We start from the raw sequence: 18364 nt of genomic DNA, 5'->3' as shown, positions 1-18364 counted from the left end.
GAGGGGAAATGAGTGCTCTTACTGATGCTAGACAGATGTACATGTTGCTGGGGAATAGATGATGGCAGCAATCCACAGCCTGCTTTATGCCTGTTGATTACTTTAGAACAGCTCTGAAATTTCCTGGTGTGGTATGTCTGCAAATGCTCTGTGCTTGGTTAACTTGAAAGCTATTAGCCAAGAGAAACTGTCAAGAGTTTTACTTATTCAGGTAAGGAAGCAATGAAGTCCAAAATCTTAATACATGGAGATTTTATTTTAAATGCCACTTGGAGCATTGTACCTTTATCTGGCAGATCAAGCAGTTGTTTCCAGCATTAGTGTTTACTATGAGATCTAGAAGGATGTAGATATCTCTTGGTTGCTCTTGATCACTTAGTGCCACTAAGCTGATAACATTCAAAGCATGTTCTTTTTAGTATATTATAACAGTCTGTTCAAGAAATAAAAGCCTGAAATACTACATTAGGAGTAAACGAATCTGGTGCTGTCTAAGCCATTCAAAGTAAAAGAGTTCCTGTTGTTTCTAAAGTTGTTCTGCTGTCTGATAGGATCTATGAGATTGTCACAGCACACAGAACTCTCGGTGTTAAAAAAAAAAACAAAAACACAAAACTTCTGAATGACAGCATGCTATGAAATGAATTCTGTTAATTAGGCAAATAATGGAATCTGCTTACATGGAATTTCCCTTTTCCTTTCTTTGGAAGGAAAAAGTCAGCTCCTGCTTCTGTTTCAAATAAAATTATGTACCATGATGTCTTGCCAGGAATTCCTGGGTTCCTAGGGTTCTCTTCACACCTACTAGTGCATAAGAGAGGTTAGAGTAGATAAATAAATATTTCTTTAATGTTTACAGTAATTAATGAACTACGAATTAGCAAGCCCCTTTTTGTTTCTAACTTTGAAAGCCATTTTTTCTAAGTATGTTTTTTCCTCAGATGCAAGACTCAGACTAATTCCATTAAGGTTTATACAGAATATTATTTCAAGGAGTTGCCTTGAAAATATGTTTTGCAGGTACTCTCAAAGGAAATAAAATACTACTCATTATTCAGTACCAAGAAGCAAACATAATCTTGTAGCATGTGTTGTTTGATGAACTAATAGACTCTCAGAAGAAGTAGCTTTTAGAGATCTAATGCTTCTGTCTACTGTGAATAAAATAGTCTTCTGGGAATGTTTTTCTCATTGCCTTTTTATTAGACACTCTAACGTTTGTTCTAATTATTATATTCATGGAAACTTTTAAGCAAGTACATGGTTTATTACTTTTTCATTATTAATTATTTGGCATGAAGATGTGCCCACATAGTGTGTTAATATAGAACCTTAAGGATCTTGTAAGTAAATCTAGCAATTAAGAGAAGTGGAGGGCAGGCATGATGTATACCTTGAGTCTCATGTACCAGCTCTAAAAAAAGTTACTCAAAATAATTAACTCAACAAAAGTATACCCAAGATCAATTTTTCATGAGCAATTGTAAGCATTACATATCCTTGTGTAATATCAGTGCTATTAGTAATGAACATCATGTATGACTATTACCTATGACTGCACATGCATGAAAGCATTTAAAATGAGTGCATTGTTAGCAGAAAAAACACTTACAGGGCTTGAAAGTCTATTAGGTTTACATATACTCTATTTGAATCAAACCAAAGCTATCCGTATGAAAACTCTAATGGAGCACAAGAGCAATTAGGAATGTAAGACATGATAATTTTCTTTATTGTTTTGGTGCTAATGATATGCTCTGCATCTGGCACATTGTCAGTACAGCATGTAATTGCCTTATTTGATGAGTAGTCTTTCTCTCATTTTCTTTGCTGTACAGTGTTTGGTTTGTAGTTATTCTTCATATCCCTAAATAAGCCATATCAGTAGGCAGGTCCTGTGGTGTTAATTTGAATGGGCAGCAGTGCACTGAGAAGATGTAGAATGTATCAAATACTAATTGAAAAATACTTACAAGCACTTCCAGAGCAACTTGATGCTACAAATATTTACTGGATTCATATTGTATGTAGGTTTTTGAGTATCTTATATTCGGTTATAGTAAGGCCTGTAATAGGGCTCAGCATTGGATGTGCCAAGCAGAGCAACAGCTTACTGCATATTGTCTCTGCTTGTTTGTCTACAGCTATCAATATCTTAGTGCTCAAAAACATGTCTTAGTGCTCAAAAACCTTAGAGTCTTGCTGTTATCATTTTCTCTCCTTGCTTATAGCCTTTGTCTCCAGTGTGAGATCAGGCCAGATGACCGTTCAACTCTAAAAGCTCTCCTGATGTTGAAACTGGAGGACACCATATTGACATATTTAGGTAAATTTCCTAGGCATCGCAAGTGACATATAAACTTGTGTTTCTTGTATGTATTACCAAGACTTTCCTGCAGGCATTTAGTTATCATTACATTGAACAAATTGTTTGGGGGCAGCGTTGTTAAGAGTCTCTGCTTTGGCTTTTATACAAACTTTATGCACACCTGACCCAGCCATGTGCAAGTGCATGGAAGTCTTTGTTTTGTTACTCGAAATCACTGCAGTAAGGAGATTAAATTCTGTGTGGTCTGGTGACACTTAAGAGGGGACTGATTATAGGTGTTCACAGCAGAAAAACTTACCCTTGTGATTCAGTCTCCTAGGATATAAGCAGCGTGGATTTGGAAAATGAAGCCAATGAAAGAGAAGTAAAACAGGGATGATTTTGATGCTGTTCACAAGAGATAATAAGACTAACAGTTGAGTTTTTTTGTTGAGCATATTTCCCTGCTGGGAGATGTGAGATGTTGTAGCAGTGCAAAGTTATTTTTCAAGCTGTACATAGGAGAGGTGATCTTAAAATTGATGTGACACTCCATCAGACTTCATAAATCTCCTTCTTCAGACAGTGAAGCAGTACTAATCATAACAGTTAAGATGAATGGAAGTATTTTTAGTGTTTTAATCTCTGCAAGTAGGAAATAATGCTCCACCAGACTAGTATGTTAAGTGTTGTCAGTTGATGATAGTTAATGCAGGCTGGAGACTTCTTGAGACAAATCACCTAATTTGTCCAGACGGCATGTGCAAATTGAGAAATATCTAAACCTGTATCATGTCCCTAAGTCAGATGTGTTTAGTTACAAGTATAAAAAGTATGTTTTGTTTTAGCCTATATATGTTGCTGAGCTAGTAGGCGTATTGCACTTATTCTCCATAATGAAAAGGATGTGTGTTGTTTATTTGTCAATTTTCACCCCCAAGTGATAGTCAGGACATATATTGCTATTAATTTTTCATCTTAATATCTGGAATAGTTTCAATGCTTTTCATTAAGTGGTCTTGTTACTTTTATTCTTTTCAGTTGCCTGGTGTGCTAGATTAATTGGTCCATAACCACTTAATTAATAAGTGACACATTCTGTAGCTTTTCAGAACATTGGTCGTATATTACTACTATACTGAATATGATTATTTGTGCTAACAAGTTCTTTTTGCAATACCTGATACTCTGGCTTAGAAATGTTTTTGAGCATTGTGTATTTTCATTTGTTTCACTTGTTCATAAGTGTAACACTGAGATCGGGACTGGAACAGTCTGTGCTTTGAAAAACACTGCCAGATGCTGTTTTCATACTGTTTAATGCTATTTTTAAATATGAAATGTAATGTAACAGTTTTCTAGGAGCAGATGATCTTCATTTCAGAATGTCTACATTCTTCATATTATTTGGATTTTAGAGTAAAGGTTTAACTCAGTTTAACAAAGTGCCTTTGTTACCTTGAGTTCTCTGGAAGCTCTCCCATCTGTGGAGAATAAAAGGAGATTTAACTTAATGGGAAGAAAACCTTACTATCCTCTTGCACCTATAGAGCTGCAAGCAGGTACTTAATGTTTCTCACAAAATGATTGCTAACAATGACTGTTTTCTTAACAAGATGCGAAGTAGGCTGCTAAAGAGTACTTAAATGGTGTACCTTAAATACGTAAAAGTGCATAATGAAAGTCCTTTTGCCTCTGAAACTTATTTGGTCTCCTGTGTTTAATACTTCAGAATTTATCACTGAATGTACTGCTTTGAGGCTGTGAAGCACCTTCATTGATGTTTTGCTGGTTGTTTTCCCTTTCTGGAGAGGGCTGGAGTCAAAAGATTTGAAAGCCACAAAAATATTTCAGTTCCTTCTATTTCTGAATTTTTAAAAAGTATTTTAAAAAAGGTATAAAAAAGATATACCTTCGGAGAGGTGGAATCCTTATTTCTTGTGTTCTTTATGGTGACAACAAGTCAGAACTGAATTTCCCTACAAGTTTTCAATTGTGACAGTTGTAACACCAACTGCGATTCCCATGCTTGTTGTGGAATCACAGCTGTGGCCGTCAGCTGTCTATTAGCTTGAAAGATGCTGCTTGAGCTAGGTCTGTGGTGAGCAGCAGGAGGGAAGGGATGCAGGCAGGAAGGCTGACAAGGATAGTGGTGTGAAGTGTAATTGATAACAACAAAAAAAATACTTTTAAGGAAAAATTGTTGCAGATGTCTTCTAATGAGAGGAAGGTGGTATTGTATGAGATTCTAAATGAATTGTTCTGGTTCTAGAAGTGTCAACCCTTTTCTACTTGACATGGATTCTCAGGAGCAGCACAGGATGGTTTGTGAATTCCTAGTTCTATTCTTCCTTTTTATGCTGCCCTACTCTTTTTGAAAATGAGCACCTTTTTGCTTCCCCTTGATCCTTTTGGGAGATGTGAGAATGCTGCTAGCGTGCTCCCCCTTGTTTCTAAGAGCATCTAAAATAAATCAAGTGAATGACCTAATCACACAGAGCAACTTCTAACTCAGGTTAGTAAGAAGTCAAAGGATGAGTCTGCTGATAAATTTCTGACTAGTGTTTTCAACTGGGGAAATCAGCATACTTCCAGTTAAGTTCTCCAGTGTTTTGGGGCTGGTATCTAAAAATACCAGGTAGACTTAACACAAATCTTTCACTGGACTGCAATAGATTTTAGAGCTATTGTTTCCTGTGAGACATCCTCAGGCTGCTAAAAGCTGTTCTTTATTGTTATCTGGTGTAAGAGGATGGGTACAGAATGGGAGTACTAGAGCCGGTCATGTCTCACTTAGCATGCTGCGCTCTGTACTGGCGCCTTGTGCCCATTATTTCTTTGATTTGCTTTTTCAAGTATGTGAAATAAATTTTGTGGAAGCCTGGGAGAAATGAGAGTAGTGATAGAGCTCTGTTGGACTGCAAATTATTCACTGTTACTGAAAAGATATTTAAATTGTAAGAAGGTAGTTTAAATGGTATGGAAGGCAGGAAGTGTTTTTCATTCTTTGGATCGGTCCTTTTTTCAGATCGGTTAGCACTTCTTTTCAAAGGCAGCCCCACAAGACCATTTGATATTATTAAGGTGCCCTAAATCGTAGGGAACAGAACTCTTTCAAATAATCATGTCTCTTTTGTTCGCTTTTCAGTAACGCTACAGATTTCCTCTTGCTTGATGAAATGATCCTTGTCCTTGTTTTCCGTATGAAGAAAGATGGTTCGCAAAAATCCAGTTTCAGTATTCTAATAAACCTTGTACAGTAGTTGTCTGTGCTGGCAACTACAGAGGGTTGCAGCAGCTCATACTAAGTAATATTCAACATAGCTTTCTTCAAAGGTCTTAACCAGACTTCTGTTTGTGAACTGAACTTGATGCTCTTTTGGTAATCCCTGGTTGTCTCACATCTGACCTCTGTATAAAAATACTAAGGTGACACATGTTTCTAGGTATTATACACTAGATGTAGCTTCATTTTTCTTCTGAAAACAAGTGTAGGGGCAGCTGAAGTCTAATTAGATACTTCACATTTTAAATAATTTTCTTTGATGTTGCAAAATACTACGCTGTAGTTAAACACCAAATTTTCTAATAGTTTTTTGTTTTTTTGTTTTTTTTAGTAATACTTTTTGAGTCAAACTGCCTTTACTTTTCAGCTGTGGTGCAAATGAGAATAATATATGGACAAAAGCAGTAATCAAGGCCTCTAATTCTCTCTCTGGCAGTTCTGGCTTTAGACAAGTTGCTTAGGTAAACTCAAAATGGCATTAACACATCTTGCTTACCAGGATACTTTATTGCCTTATTTGTATCCATAAATTATTATGGAATTCTTCACAATGCTCTGTTTCATTCAGCTTTCTTTTCCTTTCTGTGGTTTTTGTTTTTGGTCATGGCCAAAGTAGAAGAGATGTGATGAAGGAAATATTTCTCATCGTTCTTCAGAAAAATAGAAGTACAAGACAGTTAAAATGAGAGATTGCCACTTATAAATTTGTTTTAATACATAAATATTGCTTTGAGTACAGAATGTGTAGACACAATTAAGGAGTAAATTATGATTCAAGTGATCCTGGGCAGCCTTATCATTTGATCCTCTTGAAAATAACCTGATAGATCAGGGGTTCTGTGAGGACTGCTCTAGAAGTCATGTTTTTTATTTTACTCTGTCCTGTGACATCAGAGGTGAATGTTGGTGGTACAGCAGAAGAGGTGGAACATTCCACCAATATTCTCTAGTTTTTGGATGCTGTGTGACAGATGGCAGGGAAGGGGCAGTAAGACAAAATAGTGTCTGACACAGAAGTATGGATGAAGCAAAGCTCTGGAATTGATTTTCTTCATGTAGGAAGAATATCTGCTACTCAAATTCATAGATAAACATCTGTGGAGAGCAAATGGTGGTTGTGAGCACAGTGAGGGGTGGGTGCTGTGTTTCAGCAGTTGCAGTGGTGACATCAGACAAGCCATGCACAGCTGTCACAACAAAAAGTGAAGAGAGTCTCAGCTTATCTGTGTGAATTGGAGAGTTAGCCCAGGGAACTGTGTACAGATCTGAAGTCCGAGTTAATGAACTGAGGAAGGCTAGGAGTGTTTTCTTAATAAGCAGTTTGTGTGGCTCTCAGAAGACAACTTAATGTTTTGGAACATGTCTTGTGTTTTCCAGTTGTTTCATGGACTTAAAAATACTGATGACATGGAGTTTCTTGCCCTTGGGAATTGGTTTCTGGAAGAGTCTTCTATTTGCTTGTATGATCACTATATGCTGAGGGCACTATAGTGTATTTCATGACTGGGCATCATTAGAAAACTGACAGAAAGGACTTGTCTGTCTCATCACACCATATAGGAGCAAGCAGTGAGACTGTTAATAAAGTAAGAGGTGACTTTCTTCATCACAAGAACATGGATGAAGAAGACACTCTTTCTGTGCTACCATTTTTACTTTCCTGTAACTGTTGCTGGTACTGTATGGGTTGAGAAGGCTATATTCAGTCCTGGACAAAGTGCTCAGTTAAGTACTGAAGTCAGTGATTTCTGCATTTGAAAGTTCTTACAGAGAACCTGTTTTAAACACTGCTGAAACCATGAGAGATGTGGTATGTGTGGACATAAAAACATTCAAGTATTTAAACAAAAGGACAGGACTTATTTTCTTTAGCTAACTATTGGTTTACCTTGAAGTTACTTGAACAGTGTTCTTTTCCCCATAAGGTGCACTCTGTCAGTACCTAGTAATTCAATGCGCTTAATAGTACTGGTATTTTCTTCCACTTCTTCACATGATTATAAATTGATACTGCTAGTTGAGCAGGTGTTGTCGTAATTGAATTCAGAACAAATCTTGTCCAGCTTGGTTACAGAGTTAACTGTCAGTCTCATTCTGTAGATGAATTGATACGGTTTGGAATGCAAATCAAAAATCTCTGGTCTATTTAATGAATTTTCTCAAATAATAAACGACTGCAAGTAAAAAAATAACAGTATGGACTACAAACCGCATTTCGTCTGTGGAGTTCGCTAGTTGTGAGATAAAAATATACTTGAATGGTATGTTGAAGTAATATGTCCAATTTATCCTATTCAGTTTTTTCCTTATTTGCCTAGGCATATTTTTTCAGTGAGACACTAAGCTGTAGTAATACTGGTGTTGTAGGAAAAGACAGATAGTTTCTATTAGAGGCTGCATTTACTGCTGCATTAATATAGCACTTCTGAGGATGCTCTCCTGAAAAGCATCCTCTCTATCTTTGATGGGTGGGCTTCCTAAATTTAAATATTCAACAGTGTTCTGGAGTTGGTGCTTTGCAAATGTAGATTAGCAATAAACATGGTTGGGGGAAAAAACAAAAACCAAGAAGTGGAGAACAGTAAGAAAAGAAGGCTTATACCAAGAGGAAAGTGCCAGCCAAACTGAAGAGCAGAATAAAAGCATTATTACATAAACAAAAGTACACTGACTGAGGAAACTTAAGAGACTAGGTAACTGAGATGAGCTGGAAAATGTAGTGTAGAAGTGCCAAGATTGCTCTATCAGCAGTGAGATGATTTTCTCTTCAGAGCCAAATCAGACAAAAATGGAACAGTAGTAGTATTGCTTTTACTTGCATTTATGCAAGTTTAGTACATAAATTACAAAAAACAAACAAACAAAAAACATTAAAAAACTAGTCAAGTAGTTTAAGTAAATGATCTTCCACACCAGAAAGAATTACTAAAAGGCAGAATTAAAATTAGTATTTCAAAGCCAACAGAAACTGAGCTGAGTGATCAATGATATGACAGGAGTCAAAATAGATCTATTTAGCACAATATCCAGTTGGATAGGTGCCAACAGCAGATGTTTGGAGGACATTCAGGCTGAGCAAAGCAAACGGTCATTTCCAGACTTTCCACAGAAAAATCATCAACTTGCAGCTTCAGGAGATGTATGGTTTAGGAGCCTCCCACTCTGTAGCTAGTCATTGCTTCTTGAGCAAGCAGTAAGATGCTCTGAAATCAGAGCATGTCAATTGGCTCAGATGGCTGTTGTTAGATGAACTCCTGCCTAGCAGAGGAGAGGAAATGGCTCTATTTTCTCTCAACACACAAATTCCTGTCAAGGAGTTTTTGGAATTGACTGGAAAGATTTTTTTCATGCTCACATTTTCTAAAACAGTAGTAAAATTCAGCCCTTACATGGCCTTCAAGAATCCCTTCTAACTCAAACAATTTTGTGATTCTAATATAGTAATCATATGTAGTAAAAGCTCATCATTGTTAAAATGGAACAATCAGCTTGGTACTGATGGAAAACATGTTTTCATCTACACATCTTTGCTTTGTATTGTGTGTAGAGCACCAGGGCATGGGGCATTCTGATACTTTACATTTGGAGTTGATGTAACTATTCTCTTAATTCATAGTAACTTTGCTTTTTAAACCTTACTTGTCTAAGAATATAACAACTGATAGTTCCTAATGTTTAGTTAGTAGTGCTGAGAGTGTGAAAAACATTTCATGCAGATCTATTTCTAGTGAGCAAGCTGAAAATCTTGGAAGCAATAATTGCCTTATTATTAAACATGAATTCTAAGGACATTTTTCAGGCTTTGAGGCTGTTTTTCTCCTTGAAATGTCCATACAATCAGTCGGACAGATAAAGCTAGTAGCACTACTGCTTTCAAGTTTGTGTATAATTGCCTCTTCCTTTACTTTCTGTTTATCAGACTGTTGTTATACAGTCTGATTAGATGTGCAAGGAGGAGTGCATACTAAGTACTTTCTCTTTCATAATTTTGAGTAATTAGTGCTAATGAATCATATGATGCTGCAATTGAAGCCCATGAGATAAGAGATGAGCTTTATAGGTGATAGGTGATTTCTTAGCGCTCTGGAATGAAAATGCTTAATTAATGTATATTACTTACCATTTAATTTCATGATAACAGGTATAAAATAGGGAGGAAGAGTTACTTAGGATTGCCTCTGAATGAATCTGATTGCGATCAATCAGCTCAACTGCCTGCCCTTATCCCTGCCAATTGTATAGAACCTGGCTGAGGAGCACTGATGCTCACTTTTAATTTCTTGTACCACTTAATCAGCACAAGTTCTGTAAAGAACAGACAGTCTAGATGTAGATTGTATAATGACTCACTTCAATATGATGTTAATTTTCTAATCTTTACCTCCTCTAAAAATAGTGTGAAAGGATAAGTACTTAGTATTTTTGTGTAAGAGCTCTTACACTTGTTGTTTTGCCCTTTACATCAATTATTTCTGTCCTCCTCAGATCATGGTCTAATTCCCATGTACACCTTCCTATAGCTGTTGATTTTACTCTACATCCCTTGCTATATATGTAGGTATTTTATATGTATACATATATATGTCTGCTAATTTAAGCTGTTTGGTTTCTGCTTTCTACCTTATAACTTCCAGCTGAGCTTCAGAGAACTATGTAGAGTTTCACTACAAATTGTAGCTGTCTTTTTATTATAAAATCATTTATAAAAACTCAGGATTATTTGGCTGGTGTCAGTTAAGTTTTGCTCAGCTTTCTCATCCAGTGTGATTATGGGAAAAGCAGCTTCAAACTCATAAATAGGATGAGATAACTGCAGATGTTTTATTAAGTTAAGGAAACAGAAAACCTCCTGTATCGTATGTATTTCTTGCTTCTGTTTGTGAAGTCAAGTCATCAATTAGATCAATGATAACCAGGAGGGGACCAGGAACAAGTTTTTCAATAAATGAGTGCTTAGGGAGTGAAACAGCAAGTTATACTACGTAAACAATGTACAGCATTATTCAGAAGCCCTCCTTTGTCTGTCTCTAATATTGTTGCCAGGCTGAGCATGTGTGCTCAGGACCTGCAGTTTTACTTAGCCTAAGATGAAGAGAAGGCTACTGCAAGGACTCTGATGCTCACATCAGAACCTGAGTCATTTCCCAATGGAATCCAAATGACCTGGAGACAGTTCCTTATTTCCAAGAAAGTATTGACAATGGTCCTCTGTGTGTAAGATAACTTTGGGCAGTGTGGTATATGTAAGGATTGGAAGAGCATTGGGAATATGTTCTTTATAACCTGAATTTTTCTCAGTCAAGGTAATGATGGGAGTGCTCTCTTGTAATGCAATGCCTTCAGGTAACATCATTGCTTAGACACTGTAAAGACAAAGTCTACAATACAATTAAGTAAGCTGAGAAGACATCTTTTCTAGCTGGTGATCTGATTTTACTCTTGTGTCATGTGCAAGATTATTTCCAAGGATTGCTGCAGAGTTGACTATTTCCAGGCATTGTTTAGAGCTGCAAATTAGTTTCTGATTTAGAATAGTGTTTTGAGATGGAGGAGTGTTAAGGTAGCTTAGGGATGGTCTGCTCAGATCTAATAGCACTAGATGCAGGAACAGGAAAAGGGCTGCTTACCTTAGGAAGGCCCATAGGATCCTTCCAAGAGACAGATGAATCCATAGGAGACACTCTCACTTGCACCATCAGCCCTTAAATGAGGTTTGGGAAGGGGTGCATTCTTAATTTGTTAGTTTCTGTGTAAAAATCAATGAACCTACTATTAAAACAATGTATATCTTGAATGTTTTTGATAAGGAAAATACTTAAGAAATAACTTATAGTGCTTAGAGCAAACTAGAACTCATACAATCAGAATCAAAATCCTTGTATCTTCTTTGAACCTTTGTTTTCATTGCTACATCATTACTGTGCATCACATATTGATATGAGGACTCAAAGAAGTGCAGAGACTCAAGTATCTGGGTCTTTCATAATCATTTTATGTTAGAACAACCATGGTTAAAATGTTAATATTTTACAGACGTTTAGATACATTTAACTTGTTCATTAATTTTGCACTGCATAGTTATTTTTTAATACAACAATTTATTTAAATGCAGTAGCTTTACATATGACCTCATTCTACAGTGTCTTAATTTTACTCCTAGTTTAGTGTCATTTCATGGGGTAAGAATTGTATTAAAACTCTCAAAGTGCTGCTGCCTATCAGTTCCTCATTTCTCATGCACTTTCAATTTGATGCTTTAATGTGATTGAGGATGTTCCCATTTGAAGCTGGTGGTTTCATGCCCCACTAAATGCATTTCAGCATTCATCTGATTCCCCAGTCTTTAAAACTGCTTATGACTTCTTCAAATGGTTCCTCCTTTAATATCTTAATAAGGTCCTTGGGAAGCTTCAAATACTTGAAGGTGATATTTTCACTGCCAGCTTAACTTGTGTAGTACTGAAATAAACCATTATCAGTTACTGCATTTCTCTTCAGTAAAGATAGATGGCAGTGCATGAACTTATATGCAGAGGTAAGATGATCTTCTAGACATGCCCTATAATTATTATAGGAGGCATAGGAGGAGTTGGTGCAAGAATTGAGACTGGAGTTAATTCTCTTGCTTTTGATGTGACTTGATGTATTGCTACTTGTACTTGCTCTACACATCTCAATTTTTGTCTGATACCTATTCAAAAGAAAAGATAATGCTCGCTTGGACTGTTTCTTTTGCCTTAAATTTTTTTCTTCTTGAATCCTGATTTCTACCTCAAATTTCTATCTCTTGCCTTTCCAATCACTTTCTTGAAACTAAAAGAAGAATGAAAGAACTCACAGGTGTGAGTATACTTCAGTGTTACTTTTTCTTGTCTTTTTGGTATTTTCACACCCTTTGAGTGATGTTTTGGGGTGTTACTATGTTAGATAATAACATTGAAGTGCACTAAAAATGAAATAATTTGTACTATGATAGAATAAAAAGCTATTCTGATGTAAATGAACTGTATTTGTTTCTGTATTGCTTTCTTTCTTTCTTTCTTTTTTTTTTTTTTTGAAAGTGAAACCTATGAGACAACACAATTTCATGTTTAAGTAGTATATTAATTTTCCTCTCTTGCTTCAAGACTGATTATTCGGTTTGCTTCCTCTTCTGGGAGCAGTGCAAAAGAGATAGCATTAGTTCTATAATGTGAATTAATGAGAAGCTCAGTGACTGCAAGTTACAATTCATATAGTTGCTATGGGTCAGTCTGCAGAAGACACTAAGGTATCTTTGCTGTTCTGACACATGTTCTTTACAAAATAATTTATGAGAAGTTCTGATGGGGAAGAAATGGTTTATATGTATTTTGAAAGAAAACAAAACAAAACCTAAGTAGAAAACCAACAGACAGAACTTGATGTTCAGTCCAGAGAATGTCTGCCAGTCATTAAATAAATAACTGTGGTCTAAGTGTTTTTTATTTGACAGCAGTGGTTCAGAAAAGGGAAAATGCAAGAGATTTGCCAATGGGTTGAGGCTTGTTATGGGCTTGGTACAGATAGTGCTGGAAGAGTAATGTTTTAGCAAGAATCAGTCCTGTTGACAGAGAAGAAAACACAGTTGACTTGGTTTAGTGTTTAAGGATACTTATATATTCAGTGCATTATGTGTTGTTGCTTATGTTTACTTTGGTTAGAATAACAGATACAGTCATGTTAAGTTACTGCTACTTTTATGTTGCTTTAGTTTTCCACTCTTCAAACTTATAATGCTTTGTCATGGGCAGAAGAAAATACTTGGTTGTTGGGGTTTTTTTGTTTGTTTTTTGTTTTTTGGCATTTCTAATCTTTACTGAAACATCTGTTCTGTTGATTTTGTCTTTTTATAGTTGATAGCAAAGACAGTTTTTACAGTATGACAACCATTAATTCAAGTTATGGACTTGAAGCATTGTCACTACTCAGCACATAATATTATAACTGCAGTATCAACATAAGGAAATATCTTCCTGGCCACTGTGATGAATGACAGATGATGTTAAGCAGATTATCTTCTGAACCTTAAAATCTGAAAATTCACCACTTGTTCTCATTCTCTCCAACTCTGCTTTTAAGTTGGATGAAAATGTTTGTAACATACTTCTAGTCTCAGCAGATAAACTAAAAATACTGGTTTTTAAAAAATGAGGTTATTAAATTTGTATAAGAAGCTTTTAATTGCAAATATATTATGGCTCTACATTATTGAAACCTAACCTGGTTTTAAAACAACAACAACAACAAAAATTAGGGTTGGTGATGAACAAGAGAATAATTTCATACTTCAAGTTGACGTTCAGTGTGTTGGCACGATGTGTTGATTGTAACTTCAGCTTCTAATTCTGAACAGGGTCACAAGAATAATGTCCTAAAGTGTGTCATAGGTTGCAAGTGATGTGCATGTCTGATCTATTTTGAACCTATCCTGAAAAGTAAATGTTTCTTAAAATGTAAATGTTTCTTAATTACCATTTCTGTGTTTGTTTTAGGAATATAATTCGGAAGATTTGAAATGCCAGCTACTGAGCAGCTGCTGTATGGATGGACTGGATAACTCTGTTTTAACTACAGACAGTCTCATGTTGATGTACTGGCAGAAGTTGTTTACCTCTGTAACTGTGAGTACGATTCAAGGTAGTGTTTCTTGCTGAAGTCTTGCAAACCAGTTAAGTCTTAAACCTTTCTAATAAATTCCACTGTGAGAATGAAGTATCACCTTAACTCATGGGTGTTCAAGCAATTGGCTTGCCTGGGCTGCGTTCAGTTAAGAGTAATTGTCTAGGGCCATTATCTGGAAAGGTTATTAGAAAAGTAAATCTTAACTATTTCCACAGAAATTACAATAGATACCAAGAGCACAACAAGGCTGTTTAATAGACGAAGTTCTCAGCCATGAAATACTCTTTTGCAACATAGTCTCCACCACTAGCTATGCTTTTTCACTAGCCATGAGCAAGAACTGGCATGCTGCACTTGTAATATTCTATGCTATAGGAGGCAATCCACTGTCACTGCTGCTGAAATGTACCACCCACCCCTTACTTTGCTCATATCCGCTGTTTGATCTCAATGAATGTTGTGCAAATGTTGATAGGTGCTATTTTTCTAGAGTGGAGGAGTTTTGTGATGTCCCAATGCTTCTTGCACACTTCCATGTCAGGCAGTTATTTTGTCTGACTGCCTCTCTGCTGTGTTCTTGTGTGTTGTGGTGGGGGACTTGGTGCAGAGGTTCAGCCTCCATTGCAATAGCACTAACATGCATGTATAATAGGCCAGTATAATAGCATGCATTGCTAATGGAGTAGCACTTATCAATTATATAATATAGTTAATGTATATAAGTAACAGAATTTGTTACTTATTAAACTTGCATTAAAACACACAAAAAAGGGCAATAAAGCCATTAAAGTGGGGGATATGTGACCAGTTTTTGCGGAAAGTAACGTATGAGGCTGGTTTGATGGCAGTAGTTGCAATTCACAGTGAGTTCTCAAGGTGCTTGTCACAGATGTTGGATTAAGTTTTGCTCTTCCTGTGCTTTATCCTTGAAACTAGTTGTTCACTAACATATGTACTGCTAAAAAGCAGTGGAATTAAATGCAGTTCTAAGTCGAGGACTGTTTCTCTCTGTTAAGGCAAGGCTTATATAAGTCTAGTAGAGAAACAGGGTCATATTTGGATTGTTATCATATATGTTCCGTTTGAAAATTTAAGTAATGTATTTATGCTGATTGAATGAAGCTGCAAATGAATCAAATTTATTTATTTATTTATTTATTGGCAATATTGAAAGCTCCTCTCAAATCTCTTTATCCCACTGGGAAACAAGGCTGCTTTTTTTTTGTTGTTCAAAGGACTGTTTTTAGCCTAAGTATCCAAACCTATCCACCTATTATGTCACTTAACACTCTACTAAGCCCTCCCTATGTGCTGTTTTCAGTCCACATGTTGTTTTTGTTTGTTTGTTTGTTTTTTCTCCATACTTACACTGATGTTTGGTTGATGCTCGGTGATGCTGGGATAGAGCCATGAATGGCATGGCAGCAGTTGGTTTGGGCCTTATTGGTAGTTAGGCTGGGCTCCAGACAAGCTTGTTCTACCTGGCATCTCTTAGCCTCACTTTCTGAGGAACTCCTAGCTATTACATGTTGCTGAGGTTTATGTAACTACTACACCAATAGAAGATTGACTGGAAATTTGGGCAAGCAAGTGTTCTGCATTCATGTAAACTGGTGACTTGAGAAAATGTTGGTGTTGCAAGAGTGATACTGACAGGAAAAGAATAAAACACAATAGGGAAGAAAATATAATAAGGTCTTTTGCAATGGAGAAAGGTCTGTGCCTTAAAGCTGATTGATGGCTTGCATTAAAAGGCATTTTTAATGACTACAGATCAAAGTATTATTGTGAAAAGCAGGGGTTCAAAGGCAACTGTGTGTGATGGAGCCAGGAGTGTTGTAAATGCATTAGTCTGTGAGAACTGGTGTATGTGATTTTTCACATCAGGAGGTTTGATCGTAGTACAGTGCTTGGAAATAATAGAAAAACAAGCTGTTGCCTTAAGAAGAAAGGCACTTCTACTGATAGTATGGTTTCCTCTGGAGAATCATGTGTACAAGATGTACTGAAGCCTTGCATGATAGATTTCAAAGTATTTTAAAATGGTTTGAAATCACAAACTTCAAAAGGAATGAACTGGAAATGAACCAAAACGTAAGTCTGAAGTTGTGCAGAGAGTTGACTTGTAACAGTCATAGCTAAAGAGGAAGAAAAACAATTTCCTTCAGTTTCTGAAGTTTGTGAAAGGCAACAGCTGAAATGTTATCAGTACAGCAAAGTTCTTCATAGGAAGGCATAGGAGGTAAACAGCTTGAAGATGGGTTCAGGCTCTGTCTAGGTTTTTATTAATCAGATTGATCATGCAGTGTTAAATGCATGTCTGTGAAGAATATCAGGTTGTTGCTTTCTAAGGTGTAGCTATCGCTGTAATGGTTTGTTTTTTTTTTTTAAGAATAAAGGTAAATAAATGCGTAGTTTGATGTGTGTTTATATCATGAATTTAATTGCCTTTGCTTTGACAGCTTTTGTATTTTTTATGGTGTCTTGGATAACTTGGCTTTTATAAACTTGACCCATGACAAAGATGTTTGGTGTAGTTGCATGGTTAAACTTGTGTTTAGGTACAGGAATTTCATCAAATATTTGCTTTAATCAGCATAGACGTATATGGAAAGGTTAGTGTAAGAAATGAATAGTGATGGCATAACACCTGTACTTTAATTTTAATGCATACTCAAATCTGCCCTTAAAATATTAAAAAATACTGATATAATTCTTTTTGGATGTCCTCATTTATTAAAGTGTTTTTGGTCATAACATTTTCGTTATCCTTTGCAGTCTGTTATGTGTTTGTGCTAAAATGGATTAATAACTTATTTATTTTAAACAGACACAGTTGGGTTTGAAAGGTCTGTAATCACTGTCGTAGCAAACAGGTTTCAACTTAACCTCAGTGAAGCTCAACTTTTTAATTCTGAAAATGATTACAGCCATTGCATGTGGAGTGTTTGGGAGGTTGCATTAGCATGAGTGCAAAATGGTGACAGAATTAGTTTTTAAAATCAGACTACTTCATCTCTTCTGTTTCAGTAAAATTGTAGTCATATTTCAGGGAGGAAAAACTGCATCACATTCACTGTTTTGGAAGAGCTTATGACTAATGCAGTGAACCTTCACAAAACTTAGATTACTTAAGAATATCTACTCCATTCTCTATATATTTTACATGAAGGTGTATTTTGAAATCAAGTGGAATTGACAGAAGCTGAGATGGTCTGTGGACAATAAATGCAGTCAATCCTTGCAAAGATGCATTTGAATTTGAATAATTTAGACTTAACCATATGTAGTTTTACAACCCAACTTCCTTCCTCTGAAAGGGATTTGTTTTATTGGTATGCTTGAAAATTCTGTCTTTTGCTTGGAATTAATTTCTGTGTTAAATACAGTCAATATACCTCAGCATACCAATATTTTGTCATCTTGAGGATAACATGACTGCTCGTCTCCTTCTGTCCCTCTGGAGCTACATGCTGCTGTGTGTATTTAACATACTGTTTTACTTCACTATAATTCTTTTGTAGGTCAAATCTATTTGCTTTCTGGGCATGTGTGCTCTACTAATAACTTAAAGGAAGAATGGGACCCACTCCTGTTTTAACACTTTGTCCCCTATAAAAGATTTGCTAACCGCTCCGGTCTGCCAGATGGAACTTGGAGTAACTATGTACCAAAGGCAAAAGGAACTAGTTCAAATTCTGCAAACAGCAGGTCTTAGTTGTTTCATTTTGTTTGAATTAATTGAATGAAAAATAAAAGGATGATATTCTATCTGTTGCACCCAGAGAGGGTGAAGCTTGCACATCTGCAGTATGGATGGAGGAGTTTTACTCTAAGTTTTAGCAAACTTCAGAGCAAGTGTAACCTGGCAGCATCTATTTGGAGTCTTTCAGTGAATTGGTTGCACTAAAAGCCATCTTAGGGAAATCATGACTGAACTCAAATTGCCTGACTTGAGCTTAAGTGCTCTCCTCTGCCATCACTGTGAAGAACTGTACAAATAATATTGAAATCTCAAGCTAAAAAACAAGCCTCCAAATCAGGAGTCCAAGTATTTACTAATTGTTAATATTGTGATGGAAAGGGTCCTGTGGTTATCTTCCTAAAAATTATTGGTAGACAAATAG

General features: G+C 36.2%; 1 protein-coding gene across 1 annotated transcript in view; it reads left to right on the top strand.

Moving 5' to 3' along the window:
• The first annotated feature begins 14106 nt into the window (after positions 1–14106).
• The window catches only part of TFPI (tissue factor pathway inhibitor), a 104859-nt gene continuing 100601 nt past the window's right edge, over positions 14107–18364 (top strand). The window contains exon 1 of the mRNA XM_015867886.3: positions 14107–14236. The gene's annotated coding sequence lies outside the window, so the exon portion shown is untranslated. The remainder of the gene's footprint in view (positions 14237–18364) is intronic.

The sequence above is a fragment of the Coturnix japonica genome, chromosome 7 (assembly GCF_054131305.1).
Source record: "Coturnix japonica strain WE chromosome 7, WE-NBRP24, whole genome shotgun sequence".
Taxonomy (NCBI): Eukaryota; Metazoa; Chordata; class Aves; order Galliformes; family Phasianidae; genus Coturnix; species Coturnix japonica.
This window is presented reverse-complemented; position numbering and strand designations above follow the sequence as displayed.